Raw genomic sequence first — 15,536 nt, 5'->3', positions numbered from 1 at the left:
ATGTTACACTAAAATGTTGAAGGACCCATCAGAAGAAATCAGGACAGATTTGATTGCTTTGTGCACCAGGTGGATGAATGAAGGTCTATTGGAGGATGATCTGGTTAAATTTCTTACTCCTACATGCTATACTATACCTACCATTTATTTCCTCCCTAAAACGCACAAATGCCTTATCAATCCCCCAGGTAGGCCCATTGTTACTCTATGTGGCTCATTATTGGAACATCTAACCCAATTCATTGATGAAACATTGATCAAATTTGTCACGGGATTACCTTCCTACCTGAGGGATACTAAGGATTTTCTACAACACGTTACTAACACACCTTGGGAGGAAGGTTTACTTTTGGCCACCTTAGATGTAGTTTCCTTGTACACATCTATTAGTCACACCATTGGTATATCTGCATGTAAACACTTCTTGGACACTCGTTCCTTAAACTACCTTGGACACAGCACTATGATTTTGGATATGCTCTCATTCTGTCTACACAACAATGTTTTTCTTTTTGAAGGCCATTTCTATCGGCAAGTAAGGGGGACTACGATGGGGACCACCTTTGCACCATCCTATGCTAATCTCACAATGGGGTGGTGGGAGGCTACTTTCCTTTCTGACCTATTACTATCTTTCTTTCCGACACAGATTATTTCTTGGTGGCGGTATATCGACGATGTTTTTATCATTTCGAAGGGCACCGAAAGGGATTGGCTTTCATTTGTTAAAAGTATCAACAATAACCAGGTCAATCTCAGTTTTACTGAATGCCACAGCCGCACTGAAATTGTCTATCCGGATGTGACCGTTATGATGGATGACTCAGGTATCAGTACGGCATTACATAAGAAATCTACCAATACTGGTTTACCACTCCATGCCAATAGTTGTCATCCTACACCTTGCAAAAAATCTATCCCTTATGGGGAATTTATTCGATATCGTCGCAATTGTTCCAACATCGCCTGTTTTGACTATTATTGTGCACAGGCAGCCATGGATTTTTTGAAGCAAGGTTACCAAAAAAGAACGATTGAAACGGCATAACTTCGAGCTTGTGGCATGTCTAGAGATGCCTTGATTTATGATACTGGTCCCAAAATTGTGTCAAATGATGATCCTAGACTCATCATTACATTTGATACTTCGTCCAATGACATTCGTAAAATCGTGGCAAGGCATTGGCATGTTCTCACCCTTGATGCTGACTTGAAGCCCATTTTGGGCAACCGTCCAACTATGACTTATAAACGTGCTCCTTCTTTAAGGGACAAACTTGTGTCTAGTTTTCTACCGCCCATGGGCAAGATCCAGCGTTCTAATACATGGCTTCCAGCTTCTCATACAGGATTCACTAAGTGCATGAAATGTAAAGCATGTGCCCATGCCACTGTTAAGAAATTCTTCCTGCATCCTATCACACAAATTCAGCAGATGATACGTCATTCTATTAATTGTGACACCAATTTCGTTGTTTATGTACTTTCGTGCCCTTGTGGGCGTTGGTATGTGGGCAGTACTACCTGTAAACTAAAACTTAGAATTCTGCAACATCTGAGAGCCATTAAGAATTCTGATCCGACATATCCCATGGCTAAACATTTTAAATCTGAACATAACAATGATGCTAACATGTTAACATTTTTTGCTGTGGCACATGTACCCCCTCATCCGAGGGGCGGTGATCGTATTTTGAGGCTGAGACAACTCGAAACCAGATTTATTTTGGATCTTGACACTAAATTCCCCAGAGGTCACAATGTAGACGAGGAATTGTATACCTTTTTGGGTACCTAATCTTGTGCCCACATGTATTCATCATTATTGCTTTTTCCTGCCATTTATGCTCTGTTTTCTGTCGTTGGGGTCATCTTGTTTTCCTGGTTTAACACTTTTGTATTTCTGTATTCCTGCTTCACTTTCGTTGGTTTGTTCGCAGGTATTGACTGACCTATTTTTATTTTCGCACTTATGATTATTATTCTGTCTTACCTGCCTGTTTTAGCTGATTATTTTGCAATAGGGGGAGCGCTCTCTGAACTATGTCTTGTTTATTCTGGGGACCTACATGTAGCTTTTTGTTCTAGTTATTTGTGTCATTCCCTTCATTTCCTGACATTGTTTTACTATTCCTCAATGTTTTGAAATTACTGTTCTAGTCTACTGTGTGCTCTGGATCTGTTATGTTGCGTTTTTGCCTTCGGCTTTAGATACTCTGACATCATGGTTTGCACTTCCACTTTGATGACCTAGCTGCTATTTTTTGCAATTTTGCACAGTCTATCAGGTCGATGCACTTGCACTTTATTACATCCTCCACTTTTGAGGTTGGACAGGCGCATTGTTGCTTTGCTGCTCTATTTTGCTGATTTGCACTGTATAATCGACATCTGATGATTTAGTTGCTATTTTTGCTGTTTGCACAAATTATCTTGCCGGCTGTATTACCTTGCTGCATTTTTTTAACATTTAGGTCCAGTTCTACTGTTTTTAACCTGATTTTATATCTAATCTTGGTTGACTAGTTTTATTGTTATTGTATTGTATTTTCTATTTATGTGTTGGGAATGACATGTTAGTTCATGAGGCTGACTATGCATTTACATGGGGTGATTTTTAATGTTGGTTCATTTATTTTGAGTGTGGCTAATTACATCTTCCATGCTATGTGGTCATCACACTGCTACTTTATGCACTGTGCATTGATGTCTAGCAAGGTCCCCATGCATGTATTGATACATGTTTGGGGGCCGTTTCCCTCATTTTGAGACTGTGGTGTCACATACTATATTTTTACACCTTGGTCAGTTTTAGTTTATCTCCACTGATCACTGACAATAGCATTTGCAAAGCACTGTGCTCTAATTCTTCAGTTTTAGCATATATACACACTCCCTTCCAACATGGCCGCCCCTGTTCCCTTTCAGTTGGTAGCAGCCGTTGCCATCAACATAGTTGAGGGACTGTTGTTGATGGTGTATTTACCACTGTCCAACCCTCTCCCCTTCACGTGATCAAGCGCTCAGTATAGCGCGAAACGCGTTGTTTGCAGGCTGCTACACCTAGGCGTCCTGTTGTTGTTCTGTCTTCTATGTGCTGCTTTGTGTCGTGCATTTGTTCTCTGCACGATGCTTCTGTTTTTTAATTTGATAAAACATTAAAGACATCAGTAATTCTTATACTGTGTCTGTTGTTTTTTCCGAACCTTTATTGAACCTGGCACCTGTTTTTATGCCTGCGGGAGTGCGATTCGTTTTTTCCTCCCTTTCTGTTTTTTTATATATATATATATATATATATATATATATATACATATATATATATATATATATATATATATATATATATGTATTCAATGAAAAAACTTTGTTGAAGGGACGTTATGGTTAAGTTGCGCTACTAAAAACCTATGAAATACAGTAAAAATACTTTGTTAAAGGTACGTTATGGTTAAGTTGCGCTACTAAAAACCTATGAATTTCAGTAAAAAACTTTGTTAAAGGGACGTTATGGTTAAGTTGCGCTACTAAAAACCTATGAAATACAGTAAAAAAACTTTGTTAAAGGGATGTTATGGTTAAGTTGCGCTACTAAAAACCTATCAGATTCAGTAAAAAAACTTTGTTAAAGGGACGTTATGGTTCAAAGTAAAAACGAAAAACCCCTGAAATTCGGCAGTTATGGTAAGATAAGCAACAATAACTCGCGCCAACGTGCACTGCTAACACTAACACAAAGGGCAACAAAGATGACATCACAAATGTAATTGATGACAGTACAAAAGCTGAAGTACCAAACCACGTGTGTGTATGTTGCCGCAGAACTTTTTTATAAATGTAACACAAAAACTGTAGACCTATCATACAAAATAGAAGACAATGAAGAATCTAAATGGTTTGAATTAGCTCTCTACCTCATAGCAGAAAACAAATACGAAATAACTGACCCCATAATACTTTGCAGTTACTGCACTACAAAACTTGACAACAATCAAACTCCTTCACGTGCTATCACAAATAACTTGGAATTATATCCACTACCAAAACCCCTTCAACATCTTAATTTATATGAGAGCATCATAATTCAAACAGTGCACCCATTTCAAGCAATAATACGCCTTCAACCAAAAACTGCAAAATTACCTCCCTCTGAATTAGTGAAAGGTATTCGTGGAAAAGTAGTGTATTTACCATTAGATCTAAAAGAAAATGTGCACACTCTATGAGTGCAACGTCCAATGCAACAATCTTTAATTATCTTGGTAAATGGAGTGCCTACAAAAGACAAAAAAATTTGGAAACAACTGTTAGATTTACATAAAGTTAGAGAAGCCTGCAATATCTTAAAGAGACTAATGAATATTACAAAGAAATTAATATTGAAGAAAACTTGAAAGATACAACTGAAATAATTCAAGAGACACAAGAAGCTGGTCAATTTCAGCTCCTTGATCCTGCTACAATATCAAACACTTTAGACCATTATACAATTCATCCATTGCACTCTAATGACACCATAGAAGATGCACTGGAAACGTACCAAATGCGTCAAACAAAAGGATCACCAATCACCATATGGGAAAAAAGTATAGAAGCATGTGCTTTTCCTCTACTCTTTCCGACTGGCAAAGGAGGAAGATACAATGATAGACCTATTCAAATATCAGCATCAGAATATCGCTCATTACGAATGTATTCTGAAGATCCCAGATTTTGACAAAATGTGGAATACATATTCCAGCTACTCTTTGAAAGTGAACTAGCAACTTTATGTTACAGAGTTGCACACATATTAAAATCAGGATCACACTTTCAAAATATGACAGCTACACAATTATTACAAAAAGGTCAACAAAAATATGAGGTTTTACAAGCAAATCTTACAAATCTATTAGCAAATATGCATGGTACTAAAGAGTACTGGTTTCGACGTTATGGAGATGTATGTTGTATGATCAGAAACCTTGGCCCACCCACTTGGTTTGTTACAGTAAGGTGTGCAGAATATGCATGGGAAGATGTACATGTTTTCCTACGCATATCAAATGAAAGCAAAACAAACATAGATATACTAACACCTGGAGAACTTTGTTCTCAGGATCCTGTTAATGTTTCAAGATATTTTCACCATCGCTTCATTGCTATGCTACATTTTATTTTTAAAGGAACTGTTCCTCCCCTTGGAGAAGTGCAACACTTCTTTTGGAGAAAAGAATACCAAGCCAGAGGAGCACCACATGTCCACATGCTTTTATGGATTAAAGATGCTCCTAAATTTGGTCAAGACAGTGATGCCACTGTTTTACAGTTTATTGAAAAAAATGTCACTTGTGAAATTCCATCAGAATCCACAAATAGTGATCTTCATGCAAAATATTTACAATTCCAAAGACACAAATGTGGCAAATATTGTCGTCGCAAATACAAAAACAAAGTGAAATACTACACCAAATGCTGATTTGGTCTCCCTAGACCAGTTACAAATACAGGTCAAGTGACCAACCTCATGTCTTCAGTTAGACATAGTGTTAAAGGTAAGTCACCTAAAAATACATATTGCATAAAAAGAAAAGAAGAAGAAAAATATATCAATGATTACAATGCAATCATTGCCCACTTATGGAATGCAAACATAGATGTGCAGTACATTGCAGACACTTCTGCTGCAGTTGCACGATAAGTCACAGCATACTTAACCAAATCAGAAAAGACAGAGCTCCAAGACCTCTGGAATGACATGTCATCAGATAAAACAGTGTCTCAGAAATTATACAGCTTGGGCATATAAATGCTGTCCCATAGAGAATGTGGATCCTAGGAAGCAGCTGATCGATTAACTGGTACTGCATTGTATGGTAAATCTGCAAATATAGTATGGCTAAGTCTTGGTACAGCTAAATCTAGAAAAAGAGTTCTAAAATCATACGAAGATATAGAAAAAATAGCCAAACATGATCCCAACAGCCAAGACATTTTAAAAAACAATTTATTGGACACATACTACCCAAACAGAAGTACTACTTTGGAAACCATGTGTCTATACCACATAGCCCAAAACTACACATACAAAAATAATGTAAAACCTGATGAACAAAACCGTAAATACAAAGTGACAAACTGTGAAGGCAGCTTAGTAAAAGTTACCAAACCAAATTTAATTAATCATATCAAATTGTCATTAAAGACTCCTCAACATAAAGAAGTATATTACATGTCCCTGCTACAACTCTTTAAACCATGGAGAAAAGTAGAAGAAATACTAGATAACTATGGGCCTCATTACACGGTAGGCGGTAAGGATTTACCGCCTTACTACGAGGTCCCTTTGCGGGTTGGGGAATTTAACGCCTGCTTTTTGCAGGCGTTAAAAACCAACCCGCAAAGGGACCAGGGAGCTAATTACGGTACCGCAATTTGCGGCACCGTAATTAGCGCGTTCCCCATTCCCATTGAGCCCTATGGGGCAAAAATGGGAATGGGGAAGGGCAATGGGGGTAGGGGGAATTACCGCCCCACCAACCTTGGAATAGGGCGGTAATTCCTCTTTCCACCAAGGCGGTGCCGGTATTTTACCGGCATGGACCAAGGTGCTGATAGCACCTTGGTCCACCGCCATCTGTGTAATGAGGCCCTATGACTCATATGAAAACGCTTTCAAAGCAAATGAAAGCAGTATAACTGATGTAAACTTTGCACAGTACAAAACAATGTTGCACAATGAACAGCAACACAAAGAAGAACTCCAGGCCCAACTAGATAAGGATACTCCTGACAGTAGTCAACCTTCTGTCACAGGAAGCCAAGAACCACTGGGAGACCCACTAATAACAAATGAGGCAGAATTAGCTATGATAGAAGTAGAAAACACCATGTGTCAGTATGAAGATAAAGAAGACTTAACTATACTACAATCAAAGCTAAACAATGAGCAACGTAGCATTTTTCAAGAAGTAACAAAAGAAATTGCACATGGTGTACAGCATGAAAACAAAGAGTAGGTGACGAGTAGGTGCAGTCCTGCAGTCTACTCTGGAGCAGTCTTTCTACAGTCTCTTCAGTCTCCTCAGTGGGTGGAGCAAAGTGGTGCAAAGTGAACAATCAAAACCCCACTTCCCAGCGGAGCGGAGCGGAGTAGGTGCAGTCCTGCAGTCATGGCTGCCAGGGCGGCCAGGCTCGCCAGGAGCGAAACATCGTCGCCACCACGCCACAGCCAGGAAGAAGAAGGTGAGGACTGCGGCGGCCGGCTGAAAAGTCTGAGATCACGAGCGGGCACAGAGAGTGCCACAACTGGACAGCCGTTCGCCTTCAAAGCTGCTACAGCAAAAAAAGGTGAGCGTAAAGGAATCCCCTACATAGACAGCAAAGTTACTCCTAGCTCCTTAGTTATACATTGAGGGGCCGAGGAGCGAGGCGTAGGGCCACCGAGTGGGGAGGAAATCACTCCGTGTCCCAAACCAAAAACTCCCAAAACTGCCCCAGCCGCCAGTACCAGCCATGAGCCAGTTTGGGGTCTAGCAGTTAATATTCCACTAAGCAGCCTGAACTCGCAGCCACCAACCCGTTTTACGACCACGTGCCCGCATATCACCGCTCGGGGTCCTAAGTCGCCGACCCAGGTCCTCGTGGAGGCCGTGGCGGCGCGGAGGTCGCCCGGGGAGGTGCTAGCGGGGAGTGGGGAAGCAGACGCCTGGCCGTCAGAGAGACCGAGCACGGAAGAAGAAACCGTTGGTAGCCCAGCAGAAGGCCGGGAACGTGAGGAAGATCTGCCAGGAGGGCCGAGCACGCCAGCCGAGGACGGCGTCGGGCCTGGGCTTGAAGTTCGAACAAGGGTGAGGGTGGGAGAGGGAGAAGGAGAGGGGAGAGACTTCAAAGCGGTCGGCTTGCCGGCAGCTGAGGAGCGCCCGAGCGACACGCAGGGAGCGCCAGCGGCAGGCAGCGAAGAGAGCAGGCGGCCAGCACTGTCGGTGCTGGCGATGGTGCACGCCCCTGCCCAATGGACTAACAGTGACTTTCTGCCTGGCTCCCAGGAAGGAGGAGAGGGGACAGCTGATTCCACAGAACTGAGATTGGGCACATCTAATCCATCCAGAGTCAAAGCCAAGAGAAAAAGAAATGAGAATGCACGCTCTTGGGCCTCCAAAATAAGGACGAAGGAAGGCACGGGTTACCGCAGACGGCCTCGAGCGAAGCCATACAAAAATCAAGAGGCAGCGGAGGGGGATCAATCTCCACAAATGACACCAGAGATTAAAACTACAAGAAAACCACCAGTAACTCATAGTCTAAAATACTACTTTAAGCCATCTTTAGCACATAGAAGTAGAAACACTGTGGAACTGTCAGACACGGAAATCCTCCAAGCATTGCAGGATTGCTGGCCGCAGGCGAAATGCCGGAGAATAGACGATACATCAAGATTGCCCACCAAGGCGCAGCCTGTCGCACATATGAGCCCTCCCTCAGAAGGGACTGCAGGAAGGACAGGGCATCCAGGCGGCCCGAGACAACGCAGGAAGACAACCATAGAAAAGAAAGGGCCTGGGCGACACAAGCTAATGAAGAGGAAGGCCTAGGAAAGGTCTCCTCTCTAGAGGCGATCGTATTAGACCCTGAAGAGGCTTCCGAAGAGACACGAAATGGAGAGTACCCGAGCCCAGTGGTGGAAGACACACATAAAGATGGGGAAGCGGCGGAACCCACACCTAACATCTACTGGTCACACGTAATCGATCCTGCATCAGAGTCAACAGACGTGAGCACGGATGCAGAACGAGAGAAAGGTGAACCCACACTCCAACAAGCAGAACTTAGACGGACAGCCACAGTATCCATTGGTGAAAAAAGCCCTTGTAAGGGGGAGTGTCTCTTAACCCCGAGGAGCCCGTGGCCGTCTGCCCCTCCATCTGAGGGGGCCCAATTGCACCCGGGCGGCGACACAACTGATCAGGGGAGCAGGGAAACATGGAATAGTCCAATAACAGGACCCTCAACTAGCAACATCCCAAGGTATACGGGATCGGCAAGAGCCTCTGCAGTGAACGAAAATCAAAGAAGGCCAACAGACTCTTCTTGCTCAGAGTCCGGGCCAGGGTACAAAAAGCAGCACAAAGTGCTAGAAACCCCTGCAAAAACAAGAACATCGACTTCGTCAAATCATACAGGCGCTGAAACCCCTTCGAAAAAAGCAGACATTCTGGCAATTATGTCATCAACAACAATTGCTTTGGCGCCCTTTATGAAGATTTACGAGGCCATGAGTGACAACTTAAAAGATCTCAGCACAACACAAGCCATGATGTATAGCAAACTGATATTTCTAGAGGCTTATACCATGGCCAGAGATAAAGGCTCTCCCAATCCATCTACCGAGACAAGTATACCAATCCTGACAACGGAGCAGAACATAACTACAACAGTCTCAAAGAGGCACGCAGTATCCACCGCGACGCAAACAGACATAACTATAGATCTAACCAGTGACATCGGTCAGGACCAAGAGAAAGAACCGCACTTAAAGAGACCTCAGACAGGCCCCGACAAGCAGGTGCAGGGGCTGGGCGGTGAAACCTCCAAAGAGAATAGTCAAGCCCAAGAAGCCCCAAGCAAACCCCATAAGAAGCAAACTCAATTTTTAAAACAGTCAACCGGAAAAGCAAAAGGCTCAACTGTGCTCAGTTACCTGATCGAGAAAGAACCCCCCTCATCAACAACAGCGATGAAAGCCAGGCCTCCCACTAAGCAAAATAAAAAACAGCAGGGGGCCGAAACGAGACAGAAGACCCCAGCCCAACAACCGCCCATCACAAGTGGGAGCCCCAAACCCGGAACAGCGGTGAGCTCGCCCAAATCTGCTGAAGACTTCCTTGAAGATGACTCAATGATGAACATGAGCCAACACCTGGACGAAGAGCCAACCCAAGTACAAAACGAGTGTGCTCCGCTCATGGCAACAAGAGACGTCCATAGGGAGACACACACGGGCACGGGGTCCAACTTTGAGGATGAACCATTTAGCTCAGAATTCTTAACACTCGAGGATCGCTGTAAGAAATTGAATAAAAGGGTGCAGTGGAAAGCAAAGAGCCCGAGGGGATCAGCGAGCAAGGGCAACCAGGAGTCTACAAACCCTCCACACGAGAAAGAAAACCAACACGCGTCCAAGCCCCAAAGTCATACTTCTGCCTATGCAGAGCCGCACTACACAAGCAAAACAAGCCTCCGACCTAGCACAGATTCTTGGAAACAGAAAGCGCCGGACTTCACCTCCAAGACGGAAAAATACCACAAGGATGAAAAAAACACAGAAAGGATGAAATGGATACTGAAGCTGGAGCAGATCCCTGGAAACGATGACGAGGTAGTACTAAACAGAGGCGCGGTGCTAGAACTACTGACCTTCGTGCCTAATCTCAGATCTATAAACACGAAAGACCTGCTGATAGTAGACCCCAGCCAGAGCCAGCACAAATCCATCTCACATCTCTATGTGGCTTCCAAATCTGTGTTTCGTCTCCTGATAGCCGAAACGAGAGCTTTGCTGAAACTTGGATACGACATCATAGAATCAACTAGATCAACACGGTTCAACCGACCAAGCCCAAAACGCGATCATTCAGCTGCTCTGGAAATGAGAAGCCCCTCATCAAAACATTGTCAGTACACAAAAAACCATCGGCACGAGACAAGAGGGGAAAAATCAAATCATAGATACGAGTCACAAACTACTACTAAGGAGAAGGCCTACAAGGACCAGGGAGGCGAGAAAGTGCCGGCAAGAATAAGCCAAGAACAAAATAACAGAAAAATGGACCTCACGATTACAAAAACGATCTTGGCAGACCAAATACAACCTTCGCTGAGGCACAACTCGAGACTCAACCTAGTCCTGGGTCCAGAGTCGTGGTTATCCAAAGCACCGACTGGTGCACCAAGGAAATAGCAATCCAAGTACCATGAGTCCGGCTCAGCCTTCACGACCGTCAAGAAAGCTGAGAGATCCTCCATCCGACTAGGCTCATGGAACACCAGGGGACACTCGCATCTAATGCGACCAGGAGTCATTGAACTACGAGAATATGACTTTCTATGTCTACAGGAAACCTGGCTCACAGAGGTCCCGACACTTGAGGGATACGAAATCATCCTCTCACCGGCCACAAAAGGACAAACAGGACGTCCATCCTCTGGAATATTGACAGCATGTTGTCAAGGCTGTGGCTTTTCACTCGACGCCACGCTATTTAGCAGTCCCTCCATCCTGATGACCAAAGCAGTTCAGACTGATCGCGAAGAACACCCAGCCAACCAGCGACGGGAGCCGCTGATCATCATAAATACGTATTGGAATCCAGCTGGAATCAGTGACACATCCTTTCTGGAACAAATGGAAAGAGCGATCGATGATGCACTGTCGGCCCAGTTAAACCCTAACCTCGTGATCTGTGGAGACATCAATGCCACATGCCAGTCCTCACACAAATTCACTTCCCGTTTGGACAAGAACAGCCTGGGTGCGAAGAGAGGAGTCCAGTGGACGAATTTGATGAACTCTTATGAACTCCATAACCTGGACGCAGCCTTTCCAGACCCAAAACGGCTGCCGACTTGGGCAAGGCGAGAAGCGAACGCCACAATAGACCACATATTTGTGTCCACGCCGTTGTTGGCAGTGATAAGTTCTTTTGACGTGATCAATGTGCCGGCTAGTGACCACAACTTGCTGGTGACAGTTTGGTCAACAACACAGGTGGAAAGAGACTACGCGTTGCCACAGCTCTCCACGAATAACCAGCGAACAAGAGTGAAAATATCGGCTAAAGCAATAAAAGAACTAGGACACAAATACCAGGCACAGGCAGAACGGGGGACAAGCGAGCTGATCGACTACTTACCTTTATTGGTCACATACAAAGTCAAGGCCACCAACAGAGCCAATCACAACTGCTCGCACCACAGATTTGACAACATTATGGTGCTAAAACGCAAGGAGATGAGAAGGCTAAAACGACAAGCTAAAGTGAGAGGAACTGCGGCAGCAATAACCGAGGCAGCAGAGGGGTGCCGACAGTACAAAAACTGGCTCAAAAATTATCGCCTGACCCTATATCAACAGGACTCAGAAGCTATTCTGAAAACAATAGTATCCAACAACAGCAGAGAGTTCTGGAGCCTCCTAAATTCAACACACTCCGACGGAAAAACTGCTTTTATTTCAAACATCGGCGACGCTACCTGGGTCGAATTCTTCAGCGCATTGTTTAGGAAGTCCGAAGAAGAGCAAACAGAGAAGCTGGCAAAGACACCATTACCATGGATCAGAGTGGATGACATCGAGGACATCACAACACAAATTAAGAGACTCAAAAACTCCCGAGCCCCAGGCCCGGACGGCATCTTGAACGTTGACCTGAAGTCCTTCGAGGAAGATTGGGCCCCTCTTCTCAGTAAAATCTTTCAAAGATGTGCCCAACTATAATCTATTCCTCCATCATGGAAAACGGCCACAGTCGTTCCAATTTACAAGAAGGGAGATAAAGAAGATCCAAAAAACTACAGGCCGATCGCCCTTCTCGACTGTATTGGTAAAGTGTTTGGTTCTCTCGTTCTGAGAGAATTCAACAACTGGGCCAAAACGGCGGGTTGCCATGACTAGCTACAAACAGGTTTTAAAAAAGGACTGGGCACAGCAGCCAACATACTGATGCTCAGCGTGTTCAAAGGGAAAGTGTTGGAGGGTGGACCGCGACTTTACCTAATCTTCATCGACCTCACCCAGGCATTTGACAAAGTGGGGCGCCCGCGGCTCTGGCAGAAACTCGAAACCTGGGGCTGCCCTACCCCGATCCTGGAGCCGATCAAAACACTGTACACCGGCACCACCATGCGAGTAAGATTAAACCAACACGGCCTCCTGTCCCCAGCGATTCCAACCGCCAGAGGGGTGAAACAGGGGTGCCCTTTGGCCCCGGCCCTATTTATCTCCTTCCTGGGGGACCTGCAAACAACGTTCGAAGAAGTCCACTGCTTCCCACCAAAGTTGGGCGATACACACGTGAATAGAATCCTATACGCAGACGACCTGGTCCTCCTAGACCACACTGTCGTGGGCCTACAGCGGCAACTAAAGAAACTCTCGGAATACATGGCTGACAACAAATTGGAGATAAACGAAAAAAAGACAAAATTTATGATCCTGTCTACAAAACCAGAGAAGGTGGAAAAAAACGCTCTGTTCTTGGGAAAGCAGCGGGTCGAAAAAGTCGCCGAATTTAGATACCTTGGAGTGACACTCGACGGCTCAAGAAATTAATTGGCAATGCAAGCCCACCTCAAAAGAACAACGAAAAAGCTGATTGCACAAGCCAAAGCAATTAACAGAAAATTCGGTCGCTTCTCCCTAATTCCTGTTGTAGACTTCTACAAGAAAAAGGTTATTCCCACCTTGACCTACGGCGTCAACGCCCTTCCGAATTTACCCACTGTTGTGTGGCCGAGACTGGAAGCGATGTTTTGGAGAGGGACACTGGGTCTCCCTAATTCCACCTCGGTGACCGTCATAAGGAAGGAACTCAGCCTACTATCACTCGAGGGAACAGTGAAATCCAGCATGCTCATGCTTTATCGCAAAACCAGAATTTCGCCTGACCCATCAATTTACAACCTAATCAAGAAAGAATGTGAAAACGGCCAAAGTAAATTGCTAAACTGTTGGACAAAAATAAACCAGGCTCTGCTGGCTACTACAGAGTGTGACGAAGAGACACTTGTCAGAAACCCTACAAAAATTCATAACAAGCTGAAAGAAATCGACTGGATCCAAACCAACGAGGCAGCTATAAAGAACAAACTGACACAGCACCTCCCGCCAAACATCAGAAGATTCAACGATTTACAACCGTACATCAAAAAGTTCCCTTCTAGACACGCTCGCGATTTAATAATGAGAGCGCGGCTAAACCTCCTGTTAACTAACGAAATTTTAGCAATCAGAGGGCTTTCCCTATCGAACGAGTGCCGATTCTGCAAAACGCCGGGAACAATAGAATCTATTAGGCATTTGCTCTTAGCATGTCCTCGCACAGCCAGGATCCGAACAGTCTACCTGTCGAAGATCTTTTCGGAGCACACTTTAAGCGACCAGGACGTTTGTTGGTCCAGACTGATGGCCGGAGATAGACCTTCGTGGCGGCTGGCCACCTACAAAATGTTGGTCTATATAAACACTGAACTTCTCAGCCGACCGCCCTCAGGTTGAGCGGTCCGTCCAACGACCTTCGATGAGTTCCGGCCTCAACACAATTCAACATAATACAATACAATACTTCTACCGTTTTAATCATCACCGATGACACTACAGCTTCGCACTGAAAATGAAAAGTCTTCTATTGTAAAAATCTTATTGATTAAAAGCAATAAAAAAAAAAAAAAAAAAGAAAACAAAGAATGCACCTGTAAAAATTACAAACCTATACTATTGTATGTCAGTGGTGAAGCTGGTTCTGGCAAAACATTCCTAATCAAAATCATCAGTAAGTTCCTTCAACAATTGACAAACAACAAACTGTCAGCTGTTGTCACTGCCCCCACAGGTTTAGCTGCCTACAACATAGTTGGTGTCACTTTACACCGATTACTACTCCTGCCAGTAGAACACCAAAACAAATTAGATTATTACAAACTTTCTGCAGAAGCTGCAATGGAACTACGCAGAGTATTGAAACAAATGAAAATGCTACTAATAGATGAAGTGAGCATGGTGTCCAACGTAATGTTGGCTTTGATTCACCTCAGATTACAAGAAGTACTCAAAACAAACTATGAAGAGCTCTTTGCAGGAAAACACATTATTGTTTTCGGAGATCTTCTTCAATTGACACCAGTAAAAGGTGAGCCTATTTTTAAAACATTTGGACACAAACTCTGCCGTAAAACTGTTGGCAGCATAGGAAATTTCAAACTTTGGCAACATTTCCAATACAGTGAATTAACAGAAAACATGCGCCAATCTGCAGATCTCACTTATGTCAACATCTTAAAAAGTATCAGAGTCGGTATACTTTCTAAAGAAGCAGAAGCAATATTGAAACCCCGGCACATTCATGCATTTTATGGTGATAATGCATGTGCTACAGATGTTATGAAACAATTAGCCCACAAAAATGTCAATTGTATGGCCTTAATGCCAACTCTTGCAAGCTGTTTCAAATTCAATTAAATAATGTTAAGTAAAGAAATGCAACCAATAATGGAAATTAGCGCCACAGACAAACTAGATGTACATGGAATGACACTACCCATGTGTGACCACGCCACAACAAGACTAAATAGTTTAGAAAAATCAATCTCAAACATAGCAGGCTTGGAAAATATATTAAAATTATCCTTAAATTGCAGAGTAATGCTGAAATGTAACCTTGACGTGGACCAAGGACTATTTAATGGAGCACTGGGTACAGTTGTTGGCTTTCAAACATACCCACGTGACAACAAAATTCAGTTTGTCAATATTCTCTTTGACAAACTTTCAGAAGTAAAAA

This window comes from Ambystoma mexicanum, chromosome 6p (assembly GCF_040938575.1).
Source record: "Ambystoma mexicanum isolate Mex_15411 chromosome 6p, UKY_AmexF1_1, whole genome shotgun sequence".
In the NCBI taxonomy this organism is placed as follows: domain Eukaryota; kingdom Metazoa; phylum Chordata; class Amphibia; order Caudata; family Ambystomatidae; genus Ambystoma; species Ambystoma mexicanum.
The sequence above is the reverse complement of the archived record's forward strand: the minus strand, read 5'-3'. Positions refer to the sequence as shown.